The following is a 20,161-nucleotide window of genomic DNA, read 5'->3' as shown; positions in this document are numbered from 1 at the left end:
GTTAAGATTTGGTTTGGGGCACAGCCAAACCACATCATTCTGCCCCTGGCCCCTCTAAATCTCATGCCCTCACATTTCCAAACCAATCATACCTTCCCAACAGTCCCCCAAATTCTTAACTCATTTTAGCTTTAATTAAAAATTCCACTGTCCAAAGTCTCAACTGAGACAAGACAAGTCCCTTCTACTTATGAGCCTGTAAAATCAAAAACAAACTAGTTACTTCCTAGATATTATGGGAGTACAGGTAATGGGTAAATACTGTTCATCAAAATGGGAGAAACTGGCCAAAACAAAGGGGTTACAGGGCCCATGCAAGTCCGAAATCCAGTGGGACAGTGTTACAAACCTACACATGTACTCCAAAGAATATATAAAAACAAATGTAAAATAGATACATACATTTTAAAAATAAAAGAATCATAGTCATTATATATAAGTATATATATATTTTTTTCAAGAATATATGAGAAAATATACTTCATACTTGATGTCTTTGTTTATTCAGTCTGCTACACTAAATAACTTAGATTGGGTAATTTTAAAAGAATAGAAATTTATTGCTTAAGTTCTGGAGGCTGGGAAGACTAAGATCAAGGTACTAGCTAATCTGGTCTCCTGAGGGCTCTCTGCTTTATATGTGGTATCCTCTATGTGTCCTTACCTGGTAGAAGGGGCAAGAGGCTAACAAGGTCCCTTAGACCTCTTTTATAAGGGCATTAATTCTATTCAGGAGCACAAAGCCCTCATAACCTAATCACTTCCTAAAGGCCACATCTCTGAATACTATCATATTAGGGGTTAAGATTCAGCCTATGAGTTTTAGGGAGACACGTACTTTCAGATCATAACATTTAGCTTTCTCTTATATAATGTAATAATAAAAATAATTTTACAATCTGTAATATGATTAATTCTTTTAAAAATATATCTAATTATATTCTTTATATACATTGACACAATATTTTTCAGTGCATTCTTTAATAATTTGGTGTTGACTATGAAAAGGACATATTACTTAAAGATTCTCAAACTAGGGTAATCAAGCAACAATTTTATATGTAGAAAATACTAGGAAAATACTTTAATTGCTATGCTAGTTAGCAAGCCAAGCAATAAATTGATCTAAATTCTAGCTCGACTAATTGGCCTAAGAATTTTAAATACATGCTGAATATTTTTTCCAGTGAAAATGTTTTGTTTTGCAGGTTATGACATATCAGAAATGCATTCAAATAAATTATAAATATTGTTATATACAGAAAATATAAATCAATCTTTAAACATTTGAAAAATTTTACCTCAGAATAGAAATAGTTCCTTTAGGATAGTAATAGCCTTTTAAGTCAGACATTATACACTACTATATTTCTGAGCATCTCTGAAAGGTAAAACAATAATAAAGGGTCTAGAAAAATGTGTAATATTCAAATATCTCTTCCAAATATCTAAATCTTATTTTGATAAAACTGTTTAAACAATTAAAGCATCATTGCAGGATATTGAGCAAAATATTGATACCATTCCCCAAGTGCTTTTTTTAAAGCGTGACAAAGGGAAGATTGGGAAATTTAAAAAAAGGAGAGTACTCTGCCAGCAACATTCTAATCAGTGCATGCTGTGCTTCTATTGCTCTGTGTGAGTTTACCAGCTAGATATTTTAATTTTTTTTTTTTTTTTTTTTTGAGACGGACTCTCGCTCTGTTGCCCAGGCTGGAGTGCAGTGGCATCATCTCGGCTCACTACAAGCTCCGCCTCCTGGGTTCATGCCATTCTCCTGCCTCAGCCTCCCGAGTAGCTGGGACTACGGGTGCCCGCCACCACGCCTGGCTAATTTTTTGTATTTTTAGTAGAGAGGGGTTTCACCATGTTAGCCAGGATGGTCTCGATCTCCTGACCTCATGATCCGCCCGCCTCGACCTCCCAAAGTGCTGGGATTACAGGCGTGAGCCACCAGCCCGGCCTAGATATTTTCATTTTAAAATTTAGATTCTACATGTAAAGCATGCCATCACTATCTTTAAGTTCCTTCTTCATTTTCCCTTACTTTATGCTCACCAGGTAACCTTTATTTATATCACAAGGAACACAGAAATCAATAGCCATGGATTTGAGAAATGACCAGAGTTATGAATGTACATTGAGTTCAAAGCTCTGGTCAATGGTGTGACTGGATGTGAAGGAACTTTGAAGGAATGTGGTTAAAAAATTGGTGACAAGGAGGTCTATGAAAAAGGTGTGTGTGTAGACCTCTATTGATGGACAAAAATACGTGAAGATATTTGTGTGCCATGAAAATGCTCACCAAAGAATGACTTCATTAGAGGAAGATTTTAAAAGTAATATGAAAATCCCATTCTGTAGATACCAGTAAACTTCTTTGCCCAGTGGGCTCCTGGTAAAGCATGCATCCCTCAGGGTTGAGGATTACACATGAGTCAACAACATGAACTTCTACTCACCAAAAGCAACCTGGCTATAGTCACTGCTAAGGACCCAATATGCCAGCAGCAGACACCTGCACTGATTTATTTCTGCATATGGCACAATTCCCCAGGGTGATCTGTCAGCTACAAGATGTCAGGTTGATTACACTGAAGCACTTCTATCATTGAAGGGGCAGCACTTTGTTCTTACTGGAATAGACACTTGTTCCGGATATGAACTTAACTTTCCCTGCATGTAAAACTACTGTCTGCCTTTTCCACATCATAGTATTCAACACAACACTGCTTTGATGAAGAAACTTACTTCAGAGTAAATAAAATGTCACAATGGCCCATGCTCATGGAATTTACTGATCTTATCAATTTTACTCTATCCTGAAGCAGTTGCCTTGAGAGAATGATGGAATGGCATTTTGAAGACTCAGTTACAGGAACATCTAGGTAGCAATGCATTGCAGGTTTGAGGCAATGTCCTCCTGGAGGCTGTATGTGCTTTAAATTAGCGTGGTCACAATCCACAGGTCCAGAAATCCAAGGGTAGAAATGCGAGTAACACCACACTCTATTACTCATAATGACCCATTAGCAAATATTTTGCTTCCTGTTGCTGTGACTGGATGCTCTGCTTGTCGGTAGGTGTTATTCCAAAGGAAGGAACACTATAGTGTACATGCAACAATCATTCCACTGCCCTGGAAATTAAGACGACCACCCATCTACTTTGGGATCCTCATGCCTCCAAATAAATGAACAAAGAAGGGAGTTATGCTGGCTGGGGTGACTAATCCTGACTACAAAGAAGAATTTCCACTACCATTCCACAATGGAGGTAAGGAAGTGTATGTCTGGAATGTAGGAGATCTCTTTAAGAGTCTCTTAGTAATATCACACCTTATGACTGAAGTTGAAGGAAAACTACAACAACCCAATATAGGTAGAATTACTAATGGTCCAGACACTTCAAAAATGAAAGTTTGGGTCACTCCCACAAGCAAAGTACCATGAATAGCTGAAATGCTTGTTGAAGGCAAAACGAATCTGGAATATGGAGTAGAATAAAACAGTTTTAAATACCAGCTATAAGGACTGTGATAGTTATAATAATTTATTATTTTGTTATAATTATATGTGTGTATATCTATATATCTATGTCATCTCTACCTCTGTGTGTGTGTCTGTGTATATATATATATAATAAAATATTTATATATGTTTTCCTTCTGATTTTCTGGTGGTAACCTGATTAATACACTCATCCTTCTTCTGTCGTGTATATTTACGTCCCCTATTTTCATAAAAGTCATCTTAAGTTGCCTGTTAAATATGTTCCACCTATGTCTCTCGAAATATAATTTTACATGACTTCATAAATCTAAGAATCTCCTGGTTTCCACTCTTGTTTTAATGGTAAAATCTCTTAAAACAAATCTGGATTCTTGCTGTATGTAGTGTGATCCATAGACCCAATATTATTATCCCAACTGGGAACATCTTAGAAATGTGCATTATTAAGTTCCACCCAGACCTATAGAATCAAAAATATTTATTTTGATAAATAAATATTTGACAAAATATTTAACAACATCCTGTGGTGATTCATAAGCTTGTTAAAGTTTGGAAGTACCAGTCAGACTAGTGACCGAACTCTCTTCCTCAGTACCTAAATTCAATAACCACCAATCTTCTTTACCAAGGTTTTCCAAGTTCTCAATTAAGCTTCTAATTTATAACACAATGCAAGTTTCCAGTCCATACCTTACATTGTGTAAATTATATTTTATTACCAAATTTATTTCCTGAGCCCTCTTTTAATGCGCACGGAATCATTAACAATCCCATCTTCTCTAAAGCTTAAGATTTCCTCTATATGGGGGTTTCTTCAAATTATATTCTGATATCTACATGAAGATCAAAACAAAAAATGAGGAAGAAGAAAACTAAGACATTTCTGTTTTCCAAAACCAAAGTATGTAACATATGTAAAAATGGAAAGAAAAGTATATATCAAATTCTGTTAAGAAGCTGCATAAAACAAGGCCTAAAAACTGACAATTGGGTGTTCTAATGTAGGTCATTAGTAATCCTGATAAGACAAATTTCAAAATAATTGTGAGTGCAAAATATTACAGCAAAAACTTCATGGAGGAGCACATATAGACAGATCTTTAGTGGAGTTTTTCTCCAAAGAAGAACAGACAATGAAGTCACAGTCAGAGTTGGTAGTGGGAGGGACCTAGGAAAGATTGTTTAAAAACAGAAGGTATTAATAACCTTCCTTTACTCTTACTGAGATCATTTGATGATGCATGAAAGTGAGTGGATCATTGCTAAAGCAAAGTCAATGACGAGGTAAAGACAGGTGTTAGCTATTGCACTAAGGATCAATAAGAATTTGAGATGAGGAAAGGCAATGATTTGTAGATCCATAAGAGGGTAGGTTGCCAGACAGCCCCAAGGAAGTAATATGAAAATTCTGTTCTATTCACTTTTGTAATTTCAGTGATATAAGAAAGAAGACAATCGTGTTAGAGAAAGAATGTATGTATGTGGCATGTTGGAGAAAGGAAAGGTATTTAGTAACTACCTAGGAGAGGTTAATATATGCAAGGTACATACTAAAAAACATTTGGAAAAGAAAGTGCATTGCATGTTGCCATCATAAAGATCTATAATTTTACAGTAAAAGATAATTAAAATATTTTATCTTGGTGGATTTAAAATAGACATATTAGATAACGTAAAATAAGGCTTTGAAATATAAACTGATAACATTTTAAGGTCACATATTTTAATATGAAATTTATTTTGCTATATCTTTGAAAAAATTTTTATTGAATTTTCAGTGCCTTATCTAAGAACATTTAAAAGTAACTGTTCTTATGGGCAAAATGCCAAACAGCTTGCAATTTGTTGACTCATTCATGGCTAGCTGAAACATCGAATTCTAACTATCCCCAGTGGTAGAAGTTTAATCATTTGGATCACTGCTTGCTCTGAAAGCAAACTGAGCAGAAATAGAAATTATCATTCTCCTAAACCCAAGAAATATTCCCGGGGGAATTAACCTATTTTAGATTTCCTGGGTAAAGTACACTAGACTTCATCAAAAACTCAGACCCTGCTATCAAAATGCAATGATGTCCAGTGTATTTCACAAGCTTCATATGCCCTACAACTGTTTATTCAAAAAGAGAAAGAAGGGCTGCTGTGATATCTGTACTCCCCCACCCCAGAGGTTTATTTAGTCTTCTCAACAGGTAGAAGAATTTCATTCAGTATTTATTGAACATCTCCTGTGGGCACAATACCAGGAAACTGGTGATAGTAAATGAGCCAGATTATACTGTTAGCAAGCAGATGTTCAGGCATTATTTGTCACCTGTGACTAGTGGGGTGCTTGACTTAGCTGATGTGTGAAATTTCAGCAAAGCAGCTGGGATCTTTTAATTGAATGTGTGTGTGTGTGTGTGTGTGTGTGTGTGTGTGTGTGTGTATGCATGTGATTTTTCAGAGATGTTAGTAAAAATGTAATTTCTTGAAGACTGGTTTCTTGGTGAATAAATTCGGAAAACTCAACCATAAATATCCAAGCTCTGTTTTCATCAATAGCAAAGAAGACATTTGAAGAATGGAAAGTGTTTATGTATTATTTTTGCTCACTCACCACTTGTTTTCTGAAAATAAGTTATACTCAACACAAAGGTGAGTTAACATAATAAAATGAGATTAAACCAGATTACCATTATGAATATCAAATGGACTTTTTCAGTGTTTTTAATCCATGTGATGTTTTAGTAAATTAGAGCTGTAGAAAGGATCCTAGAGCTGTTACCTGGCTAAGACATGAATGTTCCTGTCATTCAAAATTCATATATCAAAGCCCTAACTCCCAATGTGATGGTCTTAGGAGGTGGAGGCTTTGGGGATGATCAGGTTTACATGAGGTCATAAAGGAGGAGGCCCATAATGGGATTAGTGCCCTTATGAGAAGAAGAGACACCAGAGCTTTCTCTCTGCTATGTGAGAATACAGCAAGAAGGCATCCAGTTGCAAGGAAGAACTTTCACCAAAAAACCAATAATGCTGGTACTCTAATCCTAGACTTCCAGTCTCCAGAACTATAACTGAGAAATAAGTTTTGTATAAACCACAGAGTCTATGGAACTTTGTAATTGCAGCCCAAGTTGACTAAACCGCTCTCCAAAGATGGTCAAAATATATTCAGTTCTACAAAAAAAAAACCCTATAAATAAAATAGATCAATAAAATAAATCAAGTGATTTTCCATGAATATAGAATTCAAGTCAAAATATTGACTTCAAAAAACAACGTGGACCTGAATCAGCATCCTTCTAACAGTAATTATGTATCTCCTGCTTTCATTTGGAATTTTAATTTTTAATTGTGAGATTCCTGGTTTTCTTTTAAGCAATGTCTTTCTCTTACTTTATCAGTCTCTCTTACCTCTTCACTCTGTTTCACTTTCTGTCCCTCCTTCTCTTTTTCCTTTTTCTTTCACTGCCCCTGAAAGAAAAAAGTATTAAAATTAAAAATTACAATATACACAAATGAGAGGATTATCGGATTCATACTTATTTAAAACCATACTTTTGATTCCCTCACACTCCAAATTTTCCCCATCAATCTCAGTAAACGGCAGCTTAATTCTTCGAATTACTTAAAACCAAAATTCTGAAATAACCTTGCTAGTCTGATCACCCATCTCATATTCTATACCTAAATTATCAGTACATCTTCTTGGCTTTATTGTAAAAATATTTATTCTTCTTCCAACCACTTCCAACCAAGTACATCAACACTGTTCTTTTTCCAGGTACTACTCCCCTAGTTGATTTCAATAACATGCAAACTATTTTTTTTTTGTTCTCATTCTCCATATTCGCCCAAGTAATCACTTTAAAATTAGAGGAAGATCAGGTTACACCTGCTCCAAAGCCCTCAATGGCTTTCCATCTTTCAAAGTGGCCTTTGAGATGCTACATGTTTTGTTTTCTTGTTGCCTCTCTGATCTGATCCCCTCCAAGTCTTTTGCTTGCTTAATCTATCTCAGCCATCCCTGACACCATACTGTTCTTTGCTTATGCCTAGCATGCTGTGGCATTCAGGGTGTATGTAATTCCCTCTGCTTGAAAAGATCTTCTCTGAGATTACTCCAAGGCTACTTCCATTCATCCCTTCATGTCTCTGCTCAAATGTCTTATTACTGAGACAGATCTTCATTAATTAGCTTATACAGAGTAGCACTTTGCCTTCCTATTTACACATTCTATCCTTCGCACTCTGGAATATTTTTTCCATACTTCTTATCAGCATTTCGCATAATAAATATTTACTTCTCTATTTATTTTCTATTTACTTAAGTGACAGTAAACTCTTTGAGATCAGAGTCTTTATGTGTTTTGATTAATATTACATCCTGAGCCTTCAAAAAAGGGACTTTTTTAAGGGAGCCACTTACAACATTTAATTAAAAATATATTATCTTTAGGTCATCGTCTGTTTATGTACTTTATATTTTTCAGTATATTTTAACAGACAGAATAAAAATTAGATTATATGTGTAATTGTCTAATCAAATCCATCTGTTGTGACAAATAAGTATTACATTTGACACCGTTTTAAAGCATTTAGTCTAACTTTGGTATTCTGTCCACTTAATAATGGGAAAATAACAGTAAATAAATATTTCTGCTTCATTGAGAGAATTTCGTTTGAAAAAAAAATTTAAGAGGTCCTGCATGCATCTCAATGTTTGCCAGTGAACTAAAGTAGAAAGAAAGGGTACTGGTTGTCTCAGTTCTTAAGTTGTTCATTTGGAATAGCATATGGATTAACCCAGCAGATGAGACAAAATGAATGCAAAGTCTATAATTAGAAATACGAAGAGAGACTCTTACTGTTTTATTTAATTCCTGTGAAATTTTGCTTCTAGAATATGGAGAAAAAGATTCTCAATATCTTGGAAACATAATTGCACAAGGACCAGCAAATATCTACAATAACCACAGTTGTCTTTTGAAATTACATTATGCAAAAAAAATAATTAGGAAATCTATTCATAGAGAATCTGAAAACCTGGATCAGTTCATGACGTCTGGGAACTTTATTCTCTTAACCGAAGGTCACAAAGCAGCAATGAAGGGAAAAACCATTAAACAGTCCTAGAAGGAAAAGAAATGACAGTCAAAGGAAAAAGAAGGATCTGGAATAAAGTAAATTATAATATTTGAAAATTTAAATGTATGACATACAGATATTAAATAAATGCATGTCTATGCTTATCAACATATTAAAGAGGAACCTATAACTTTTTTAAAAGCTGTTCCAAGGAATGTACTGTATTTATAGACATATTATATTTATAGACATATTAATAAATAATATTGAAATAAGGTTGCTAGGATGGATATAAAACTGTTGTTATTCAGGAAAGAATTATTTTACAGCTCTATGCTTATCTCTGGGGATATTGGGATGCCAGTTTCCTTTTTGGCCAAAATAAAGCCTATCTTAACTAACAAATGATTTGTGATGCACTATTTAAAGAATGAAGCTCCGTTGGCAGCACCCAGGGTTTGTTTATGGATGCCTTTCACCTGGTGTAACAGGTTAGATATCCTGGCTTGGCTAAGTAACCAGAGAGGCATAAAATACATTGCCAGGAATGTCTGTCAGGAGCTCCCTGAAGCCAAAATTCATCACACAAACCTTAAAATGTTAATCAGAAGATGATTCACATCTTTGTGCAAATAAGAATGACCTTGGGGAGCATAAACCTGGATGCCTCTTGGAGCTCCAAAAATTACCTAAACTCTCTTTCTTTTGTTGTCCTGTATTTTTTTGCCTCTATTAAAAGCCTTTCCTGAATATGTTCTGTAGCATCTTGAGAGCCCTTGCAATTATCCAAATCTTTGTAATAGTTGAAGTTACATAGAGAAGTTAAACAAAAACAAAAAAATAAGAGCATAACAGCACCAAGAATATTTATATCCTTTATATCCTTTGATTTTTTTTTTTTTTTTACAGGAGAGAAATTCTTTGCAACTCTACTAGATAAAAATGAATGTATCTGTGATGGAGTTGAGATAAATTACACATTCCACTTGCAGTTAAATATGTTTTAGTGCAAGCATATTTATTGTGGTTGAACTGTCTAGAGAGCTTGCTTAGACAGTGCTGAATAAAAAAGCTCTGAATCAAGGCTTCCTGGGAAGTACTGAATGTGCTTAAATGCCTATGTTATGTTAATAAGTTTTTTAATAATCCAGTAAGCAAGTTGGGCATTCTGGAAGTCTACTGTACAGATGAAGATGAATGGAAAAAAAAAAAGAGGAATATTGGGGAAGCTTAAAGAGAAGTCAAGAAAAGTTTTTTTACGGTTTACTTGCGTATGACATACATACACACTATACATATATATGGGAGTTTTGCATTTGTATATAGCTTAATAAAATGTCAAGTGTATACATATAAAAAGCAAGAAAATAATTAGATTATCAAGAAAAGATGTTGTAAATGTGAGATATCCTTTTGAAATATTCTGTTTTCAAAGACTTAAAGTTGATTTATATATAATATTGATGAAAAGTATTCTTCAACAATTCAGCTATTTCCTACAGTCAATGTGATCTAATCACATGGGATCATATATACATGTATGTGCTGTAAAGTTTTAGTCTGATGGAGTCTCAGATAATCTTATTTTATAGAATTTTAATAAATGCCGTTGTTCTTTGAATGAAAATGGAAAATGTGAATGAACTTTGATAAAGATTTTGAAGATATTAGGTTTTTTCACAAGACATAGTTTCAATTAGATTTCTTCTCTTTGTATAATTATACTTATCAGTGTTTACCTCAAAATGTGTTATATGATAAAATAAATATATTATTATTTTTTTTTGTTACTTTTTTTTTGAGGCAGAGTCTCACTCTACCACCCAGGCTAGAGTGCTGTGGCATGATCTCGGCTCGCTGCAACCTCCGCCCCACCGACAGGTTCAAGGGATTCTCCTGCCTTAGCCACGAAAGTAGCTGAGATTACAGGTGTATGCCACCATGCCCAGCTAATTTTTGTATTTTTAGTACAAAACGAGGTTTCACCACGTTGGCCAGGCTGGTTTCTAACTCCTGACCTCAAGTGATCCACCCGCCTCAGCCTCCTAAGGTACTGGCATACAGGCATGAGTCACTGCGCCCAGACTCTTTTGCACTTTTTCTTTTCTTTTTTTTTCTTAGCCTTTATAATTATGGTTAGTTATTTCAGGAGTTGCCAGAATTTAACGCTCCATTCTGTTGCTAATGGCATAGAGATCTAACAGCCCATAGTTATCTTTGTTCTATCAAGAACATGTTTAAAGTATTTATATAAAAATCTAGTCAGACATTTCTCTCAGAATTAAAGTTTGAGTTTTAAACCTTAATTTAAAGAGAAATAGTTTGTCTAGAAAATATATTCCACTTAAATTCTCTGGAGATTTTATTATGATAATCATGAACTATGTCTTTTGTATATTCATCTCTAAAATTAAATTCTTTGTAATTAACTGAAAGTAATGTGCTATGGCGTTTTCTAACTGCAGAAACAATGAAGCCTTAAAAAAAGTACAAGTACCTCATTAAAGCTAAAATACAATGATCACCTGAATATTTTTCCAACAGACTAATTTTAATTTACAGCGATAACTTTACCAAATTTATTTAATATTTTTGTTACATAAAGAAAAGTAAGCTTTCAGATGCTTATTACTGACAAGCTGAAAACCCAGCACAGGTCCTAATCCAATTATGGGAAATACTCTAGAGGTCAAAAGGAAATGTACGACTACAAAGACTTATAGTAAGAAGAAAAAAACAAAAACAAAACAGGGAGGAGCACCTGAGAAAGGAGAGGATGTTTTGTCTCCAGTAGGAAAGAAAATGACATCCAGAGATGAGAAGGGTTAGTCTCCAGATCTGAGGAATAAATAAAGGTGGACATTTTTAACTTTCTAAAAATCTTAGTGACAGACATATTTGCTAATCAAGCTGTTTCCCATTAGCCCCTTCAGGACAGAAAAAAATTATGTTACCACAGCCACAGTACAGATTACATCTGAGTGACCCAAAATGGTGACTGAGACATGAAGTCAATAATCACAAGGAAAGGCAGATTGGTAGATTTGAAAGAGTTCCTTTCATTCTCTTCTCCTCAACATCTTAGTATTACATCACTAACAAAAAGGAAAAAAAAGCTTTCAGGAGGGAGAAGACTAAGAGGAGAAGAAGAAAGAAGGATCCTAAAGGTCACCCCCGATACTCCCCCAAGTACATTCTGTTAACAAAAAACAAAATACAAAAAGTGATACCTCAATGAATAATACATGCATAGGCAAAGAACAACATCATTCTGGTTCAGATATCATAATATGAACCTAAAAGAATCAAATTCATAGAAGGAGAGAGTGAATGTTGATTGCCAGAGGCAGAGAATGGGAAATGGGAAGATGTTGGCCAAAAGGTACAAAGTTTCAGTTAAGCAGTATTAATAAGTTCTGGAGATCTACAGCATGTTGAATATAGTTAATACTATATCGTACATTTAATAATTGTTAGGAGAGTTGATCTTAAATGGTCTCATTGCACAGACAAAAGATAGCTATGTGAGGTGATGGATACATTAACTAATTGATCATGGTAATTATTTCACAAAGAATACATATATCAAAATAGCACATTGTACACCTGAAATACATACATTTTTAATTTTAAAATTATACTTTAGTAACAATTGATAAAAAGAGAAACTTGGATCCTTAAAAATGAAAGAACAACAACATAAATGGTGGACATGGTAAATAATGAATTCTAAAATTTTTCTTCTCTTAAGTAATTTAAAACATATATGACTAAAGTTAAATGTTTAACATTATCCGCTGTTTTCAATATATGTAAACATTACTTATATAGAAACTCACAGAACTTTAGTGAAAGCAAAAGAAAGAGACGATTTGGTTACAGTATTTCTATACCTTACCTTAAGGGGTAAAATAACTAATTCTAAGTGGACTGTGAAAATTTGGATATGTATTTTGTAATTCTTAAAGCAATCACTAAAAATAATAAAAAGAAATAACAGTAAAAATTAATAGATAAAATACCAACATGTTCAAATAATAAAAAAAGAGAAATGAGAAATCAAGAAACAGAAAAACAGGCCAAAAGTAGTAATAAAATGGTAGACCTGAATCTAATCATATCCATAATTACATTGATGTTAATATTTTAAACACTCCAGTAAGTGTCAGCGATTAACAGAGTAAATAAAAAAGCGTGATTCGATTGTGCTACCTAAAGAGACCTACAACATAGTGTGAGTACACAGAGGTTGGCGGGCTTATAAATACCATTTCTAAGACAGAAGAATCAGAACTCCATCTTCAGGGTGTTTTAGCCACCTCACCGAAGCAGCATGGACTCTTACCAAAATTAGGCCTGAGGGTCAAGACTTACAATGTCATACATATTAGAGGATATAAAAAGGTTTTTCACTCATGTTTTGAGGCTTGCTGTGATATCATGGTAAGATGAGAAACCTGGTCCAAAAATGGCTTGAAAGAGAGCATGTTAAGGAACTAGTTTGGAGTTTTGAATTCAGTTGGGGGCAAGGAATTAGGATGAATGTTCATGAATGTGAAAAGGTGTTTGTGTAGTTGGAATCTCCCACCAACACCAAAGGAGAGAAAGTCCAGACTTCCTTTTCAACTCACCTAAGTGTTCAACAGAAGAGGGGGTAAGGCTTAAAAGATATCAGCAGTCAAACATTACAAAATAGAGTTAGACTCTCACAACTGAAACCTGGTGTTTGTCTGATGATGGAAATGTGCCATTTTCATTTAATTAAATATGTGTTTGTTTAAATATACCATTGTGTTAGTCTGTTTTCACACTGCTGATAAAGACATGCTTGAGACTGGGTAATTTACATTGAAAAAAAAAAGATTTAATGGACTCACAGTTCCACATGGCAGGGGAAGCCTCACAATCATGGCAAAAGGTGAAACTCATGTCTTACATGATGGGAGGCAAGAGAGAGTGAGAGTAAAGAAAGGAGAAACCCTTTATAAAGCCCTGAGATCTCATGAAATTTATTCACTACCACGAGAACAGTATGGAGGAAACCACCCCTATGATTCAGTTATCCCTCACTTGGTCCCTCTCACAACACATGAGAATTATGGGAGCTACAATTCAAAATGAGATTTGGGTGGGGACACAGCCAAACCATATAATTCTGCCCTGGCTCTCCCAAATTTTGTGTCCTCACATTTCAAAACCAATCACGCCTTCCATCAGTCTCCCAGAGTCTTAAATCATTTCAGCATTGAACTGAAAAGTCCACAGTCCAAACTCTCATCTGAGACAAGACAAATCCCTCCCACCCATGAGCCTGTAAATCAAAAGCAAGTTAGTTACTTCCTAAATATAATGGGATTACAGGCATTAGATAAATACACCCATTCCAAATGGGAGAAATTGACTGAAATAAGGGGCTAAAGGCCCCATGCATGTCTGAAATCCAGAGGGGTGGTCAAATCTTAAGGCTCTAAAATGATTTCCTTTGGCTGCATGTCTCGCATCCAGGTCATGCTGATGCAAAAGGAGGGTTCCCATGGTCTTGGATAGCTTCATCCCTGTGGCTTTTCAGGTTACAGTCCCCCTCATGACTGCTTTCATGGGCTGGCATTGAGTGTCTGTGGCTTTTCCAGGTACATGGTGCAAGCTGTCAGTGGATCTACTATTCTGGGGTCTGGAGGATGGTGGCCCTCTTCTCACAGCTCCATTAGGATTGTCCCAGTGGAGACTCCATGTGGGGGATGTGATCCCACATTTCCCTTCTGCACATACCTTGTACAGGCTTGCCATGACGGCTCCACCCCTGCAGTAGACTTCCACCTCGACATCCAGGCATTTCCATACATCCTCTGGAATCTAAGCAGAGGTTCCCAAACCTCAATTATTGACTTCCGTGCACCCACAGGCCCAACACCACATGGAGGCCTCAAAGGCTTTGGGCTTGCACCCACTGAAGCCACAGCCTGAGCTATATCTTGGTCCCTTTTAGTCACAGCTGGAGCGGCTAGGACACAGGGCACCAAGTTCCTAGGCTGCATACAGCAGGGATCCCCTGGGCCATGCCCATGAAACCACTGTTTTCTCCTACTCCTGTGCATCAGTGTTGAGAGGGGCAGCCTCAAAGTTCTCCAACATGCCCTGGAGATATTTTCCCCATTGTTTTGGAGGTTAATATTTTGCTCCTCATTACTAATGCAAATTTCTGCAGCCAGTTGAATTTCTCCTCAGAAAATGGGTTTTTCTTTTCTATTTCATCATCAGGCTGCAAATTTCCAAACTTTTATGCTCTGTTTCCCCTTTTAAACATAATTTCCAATTCCAAACCTTATATTTGTGAAGGAATAAAACTGAATGCTTTTAACAGCACCCAAGTCAATTCTTGAATGATTTGAGCTTAGAAGTTTCTTCTGCCAGATGCCCTAATTAATCTCTCTCAAGTTCAAAATTCCACAAATCTCTAGGGCAAAGGCAAAATGCTGCCAGTCGCTTTGCTAAAACATAACAAGAGTCACCTTGCTTCAGTTCCGAACAAGTTCCTCATCTCCATCTGAGACCACCTCAGTCTGGACTTTATTGTCCATAACACTATCAACATTTTGGTCAAAGCCATTCAACAAGTCTCTAGGAAGTTCCAAACTTTCCCACATCTTCCTGTCTTCTTCTGAGCCCTCCAAACTGTTCCAACCTCTGCCTGTTACCCAGTTCCAAAGTCTCTTCCACATTTTCAGGTATCTTTACAGTAGCACCCACACTACCAGTATCAATTTACTGTATTAGTACATTTTCATGCTGCTGATAAAGACATACCTGAGACTGAGTAATTTATAAAGAAAAAGAGATTTCTTGGACTTACAATTCCACATGGCTGGGGAGGCCTCACAATCATGGCAGAAGCTGAAAGGGACATCCTACGTGGCAGCAAGCAAGAGAGAGTGAAAGCCAAGTGAAGGGGGAAACCACTTATAAAACCATGAGACCTCGTGATACTTATTTACTACCATGAAAACAGCATGGAGGAAACTACCCCCATGATTCAATTATCTCCCACTGGGTTCCTCCCACAACACATGGGAATTATGGGAGTTAAGATTCAATATGAGATTTGGGGGGTTACTCAGTCAAGCTGTATCAACCACTATGGTAATCTATGGTATCTATGCTAATCTACTGTATCTATAATATTATCCATGGTAATCTATGCACCCAGAACTGTAAATTATGATAAATGAAATGAGTGCCTTGGTCACTATCAGTAGTATATGAAATCCTTCAAAATGTCAGTGATGTGAAAGACAAACAGTCAGAGGGAATGCCCTAAATAATAAGAGGCTAGAGATATATCTCAATTCATTGTTCTTGTTTAGGTCCAGGGTTTCAACTATTCATGGATTGTCAGATAGATAGATTGATGAATTTAATGGAGAGATTGGGCAAATGTGGGTCTCATGCTTCCTAATATTTTATCAATGTTGAACTTCTTAAATATAATATTGGTGGTGTGGAGCAGTAGGAACGCATCCTTCGTAGGAAACACACACTCACTGAAATGTTTAAGGGTAAAATGTATTGATGTCTGCCATATTTTTACATAAAATTTTAAAAATACCCCACATATGTATATGAATACACATACACAGAAAGAAGGAGATGATGGAAATGAGCAAATTGACGATGTAGTTAAAGGGCTTATGGCATTTACTGTTTTTCTTTTCCTTTTTTACTTTCATAAATTCTGAGATGTTAAATGAGTGCCTTGTTCACTATCAGTAGTGTATGGAATTCCTCAAAATGTCAGTCACATGAAAGACAAAAAGACAGTCAGAGGAAATGCCTTAAATTATAAACCTTTTGTAGGTTTTAAATTTTGAAAATAAAATGGGTGCAATTTGTTTTACATGAAAATTTTATTAATTTATTTTAAAAGTCATACAAAATATATGATTAAAGACATTAAAATTAACAAATCTTAAGAAAAATAATTAAAATAGGCTAAAGAGCAAGAGCAGCAATGAGGACACCAGTTGAGAAGCTTCTGTAATGATGCAGGTGAAAGATGAGAGTGGCAGGTCAATAGAAGTGTCAAAAATAAGAATGACTGGTATTCAGAGTATGTTTTAAAAGCAGTGTACTCTGTTCTTATTGGATAATTAAACATGTATGGATGAAAGATCTAGAGGTATTGAGGATGCATCTGAACAATGGTGTCTTAACTCAGACAGGAAACATTTAGAGTGGAGTAAGTGGAGGATAGAGATGGACATAATTTTGATCTGCATATCTGGAATTCACTCAGAGAAGCCTCATAGGTAATTTTGCATATGAATCTGGAGATCAAAATACATATTTTTGCTGAATCAAAGATCAATTTCAGTCATCAGACTAAATTAAAACAAAGGAACTTGGTGTTACTAAGTTAAGTTTTTGGCACTGACTGTCCATTAGATTCACTTGAATAATTTCAAAGGATATTTATATTCAAGTTCTACCAGAAGAACTAAATTAGAATACACAGGGATTGGGTCAGTTATTTCTATTTTTAAAGCTATTTGAGTTGTACAATTATGTAATCCTGGTTGGAAAACTACTGACTTAGATAGAGGATATAAAAAGAAAAAAAAAATCTGAGGTTTATGTCCTAGGGCACACCAATAATTATAGGTCTTTGGGGAAAGAGAAAGCAATAAAGAATAGCATCTGAAAGAGAAAGCAGCAGTGGGAGGAAAGCCAAGAAAATACGATAACCCAGAAACCAAGGGAAGAAAGAATTCCAATAATGCTTCTGAAAGACTGAGTGAAATGAACATTTTACCATTATTGGATGAAGTAACCCCAAAATAAGTGTTTTTGTAACTTGAAAGAAGGGGACCTACTCTAATTGCAATGGATTATAGAGATGATTTAGTGGAAAAAGATGAGAAAGCTAATAATGACAAACTCATTTGACTTTATGACATTTCTGTGAAGAACAAAAAATTAGTGTGTTAGCTGGTGGGAAATAAGATTGTTCCAGTGACATTTTATGTAGGTATGCATGCATTTGTTTATTTCACTGAGGATACTGTAGCATGTTTATCTTTGAGTGAACATGCTCAAAAATATATACAGCAGCATTATTTGCATTATTTGCATCATAGAAAACTGACAGGATATATTACAGAAGTGTGGAGATTGTCTCAGCAAGAAGGATAGTTCACTCTTAGCAAAGAAAAGACGCCAGAGTATATGAGTACCTGTGAAGAAGAAGAGATGATATGTTAGGTGATGGATAAATTATGTAGTTCTTGTTCAAATGCTTTACTTCTGCATTAAACAATAAGCAAGATTAACAAGAAGAAGGAGACTTTTCAGGTGAGATGTAAAATTCTCACTTCAGAGAGTGAGGTTTAACAAATTTAACTGGGAAATAACAGTGAAATTCTTGACGATGGCTCCCACCCTGTAAGCTAGTAGCATATTTTTCTCCAAACACGTGAAGTGATACACAGGGAGTTTATGTGAGTAGTGTGGAGGTAGAGCAGGGACAGAGGTTGATGTGTTGCATTGTATTTGAGAGTGTTATTGTAATGATGAACAATGTAATCTCAGCTCCATGGGAGATAAATTACCAGGGGAGCAATGGGGAAAAGGTGAAGAGGAAATGAACTAGATTTCTTCATGTGTTGACAAATTTTGACATGGGAGACGATAATAGATCAAGTGATTTAGAAGAGGGTGACCAGAGAGTGCAATGTTTGAAATTCAGATTTTAAAGATGATGATGTTATTACTGGTATATTAAGGTTCATAGTATCATTATTCATAGCAAAAATGAAAACAGCCAAAATCTTCATCAGTTGATAAATGAGTAAATATAATATGTCACTTCTATTCAATAAATGCTGCAACATGGATGAACCTTGAAAACCTTATACTAAGTGAAATAAATCATTATCAAAGGACTACATATCGTATAATTCCACTTATACAAAATGCCCAAGTGAAGAAAATGTACACAGACCCCTTCCCACCTGGCTGTCTCAACAGGGAGTAAATTAGTGGTGCCTAGGGATTTGGGGCATTGGAAGTTAGGTGGAGTGACTGCTGTTGGTTGTGGAGTTTCTTTCTGAGGTGATTAAACTCTTCCAAAATTGACAGTAGTGATAAAGTATAACTCTGTAACTAGATTGAAAACCATTTAATTATACTCTAAATGGGGAAATTTTATGATACAAGAATTATATACTAATATCTGTTCAAATAAAAAAAAATTAAAGCAAATAATTAAAAGCACAAGTGTGTGTGTGTGTGTGTGTGTGTGTTTGTGCATATATGTGTGATCCAAGTTATTCAGTCTGATAAGTCTGGTATGAATTTAGCAACCTGGACTTCATGCAATGGAAACTTATATTTCAAGTTCCAAACATTTCTATTTCTTATTGACATTTGAAAGGCAATTAACTTTTAAATGTCCTACCATTCCTACTATATTTTTTGGTCATTGATTTTCCAGGACAAGCTTTATAATTAGCAGTACTCAAATCCAAGATTAAGAAACATTAAATCATTTATTGAATAAAGAAATACATACTTATGCTTCAAGATTTTCTGTGTAATAACTTGAAATAGAGGATCACAGAGTTGAACACAATCTAGACTATCATTATTAGCATTAATAATGGAACTACATAACTTCTCTCTCTAGCACTTTTTAGCAGCATTAATTTATTTTTAATAATTGAGTGTATCTGTATCATAACATACTAGTTCAGAAGCAGCACATTCATTAGTAGACATCTCTAAATATGAATTTCTCCTTATGTTAAATAAACTATGCTTCTATGAATCTCATACAAGAAGCTTCCAGATGCTATCTGAAGAAAAAAGTGTCTGCTCACAAATCTGAAACAGAAAGCTTCAAACATATAAAGAAAATTAAAATATATCTTTTTAGTTTTTGGTTTTCCAGAATACACATGCCAATTAAATATAGTACTCACATGAGGTGATTTTTATATATCTATCAACTTTGAATTCCTTTGCCTACATTCGCTTGGTTTATTATTTCAGTTTTCTGTCCATTACATAATCTACCCATCTATCCTACTATGTAGTTATCCAAAGCACCAATCTATTTACACACATGAACTGAGCTTCCACAAATATCCAGGTTAAGTGACTGAGTATGCTAGTTAATGGGGGTAAAAGATACATCATCTGCAACAATTTTTCTTAAAGTAGCTGCTTAGTAAGAGATGTCTAATCCCATATCGCTTTCTTTGGAATATTCTGATATTAAAATGTTTGTCATCTTCTACTGCAGAGTAATTATGTGATTATGGTTCATATGCATTTATGAACTAATTACAAATGAAGAGATTTTGGACCGGATACTGAAATGTAAACAAATACAATAAATTAATAGATTTTCTCAAGCAATTATAAGCCATATAGTTGATTTAAAAAATCAAATACTTGTAAACTTATTGTTTTGAAAAAGATTCTTCTGATTCATGGACATCCATGTTTCTGTTATTGGTTGTTTATATATAATTACTTAGTCTAGTGTTTTTCTTATTTTTGAGGATAGTAAATTTCAAGCA

The 20,161-nt window shown here is 35.0% G+C and overlaps 1 long non-coding RNA gene across 2 annotated transcripts in view; it reads right to left on the bottom strand.

The window, feature by feature from the left end:
- LOC109026578 (uncharacterized) overlaps positions 1–20,161 on the bottom strand; it is a 99,584-nt gene that overhangs the window by 54,586 nt on the left and 24,837 nt on the right. Inside the window, exons 1-3 of one of the 2 annotated variants that reach the window (XR_010133213.1) lie at positions 11,347–11,427; positions 8,544–8,629; positions 6,912–6,971 (exon numbers count right to left, since the gene is read on the bottom strand). This is a non-coding gene — a long non-coding RNA (uncharacterized lncRNA). Of the gene's footprint in view, positions 1–6,911; positions 6,972–8,543; positions 8,630–11,346; positions 11,428–20,161 lie in introns of those variants that run through there. The other variant, XR_008679019.2, reaches the window with a different exon arrangement.

Source organism: Gorilla gorilla, chromosome 3 (assembly GCF_029281585.2).
Source record: "Gorilla gorilla gorilla isolate KB3781 chromosome 3, NHGRI_mGorGor1-v2.1_pri, whole genome shotgun sequence".
Lineage (NCBI taxonomy): Eukaryota > Metazoa > Chordata > Mammalia > Primates > Hominidae > Gorilla > Gorilla gorilla.
Note: the sequence above shows the minus strand (reverse complement) of the source record. Positions and strands in the feature narration are given on the sequence as shown.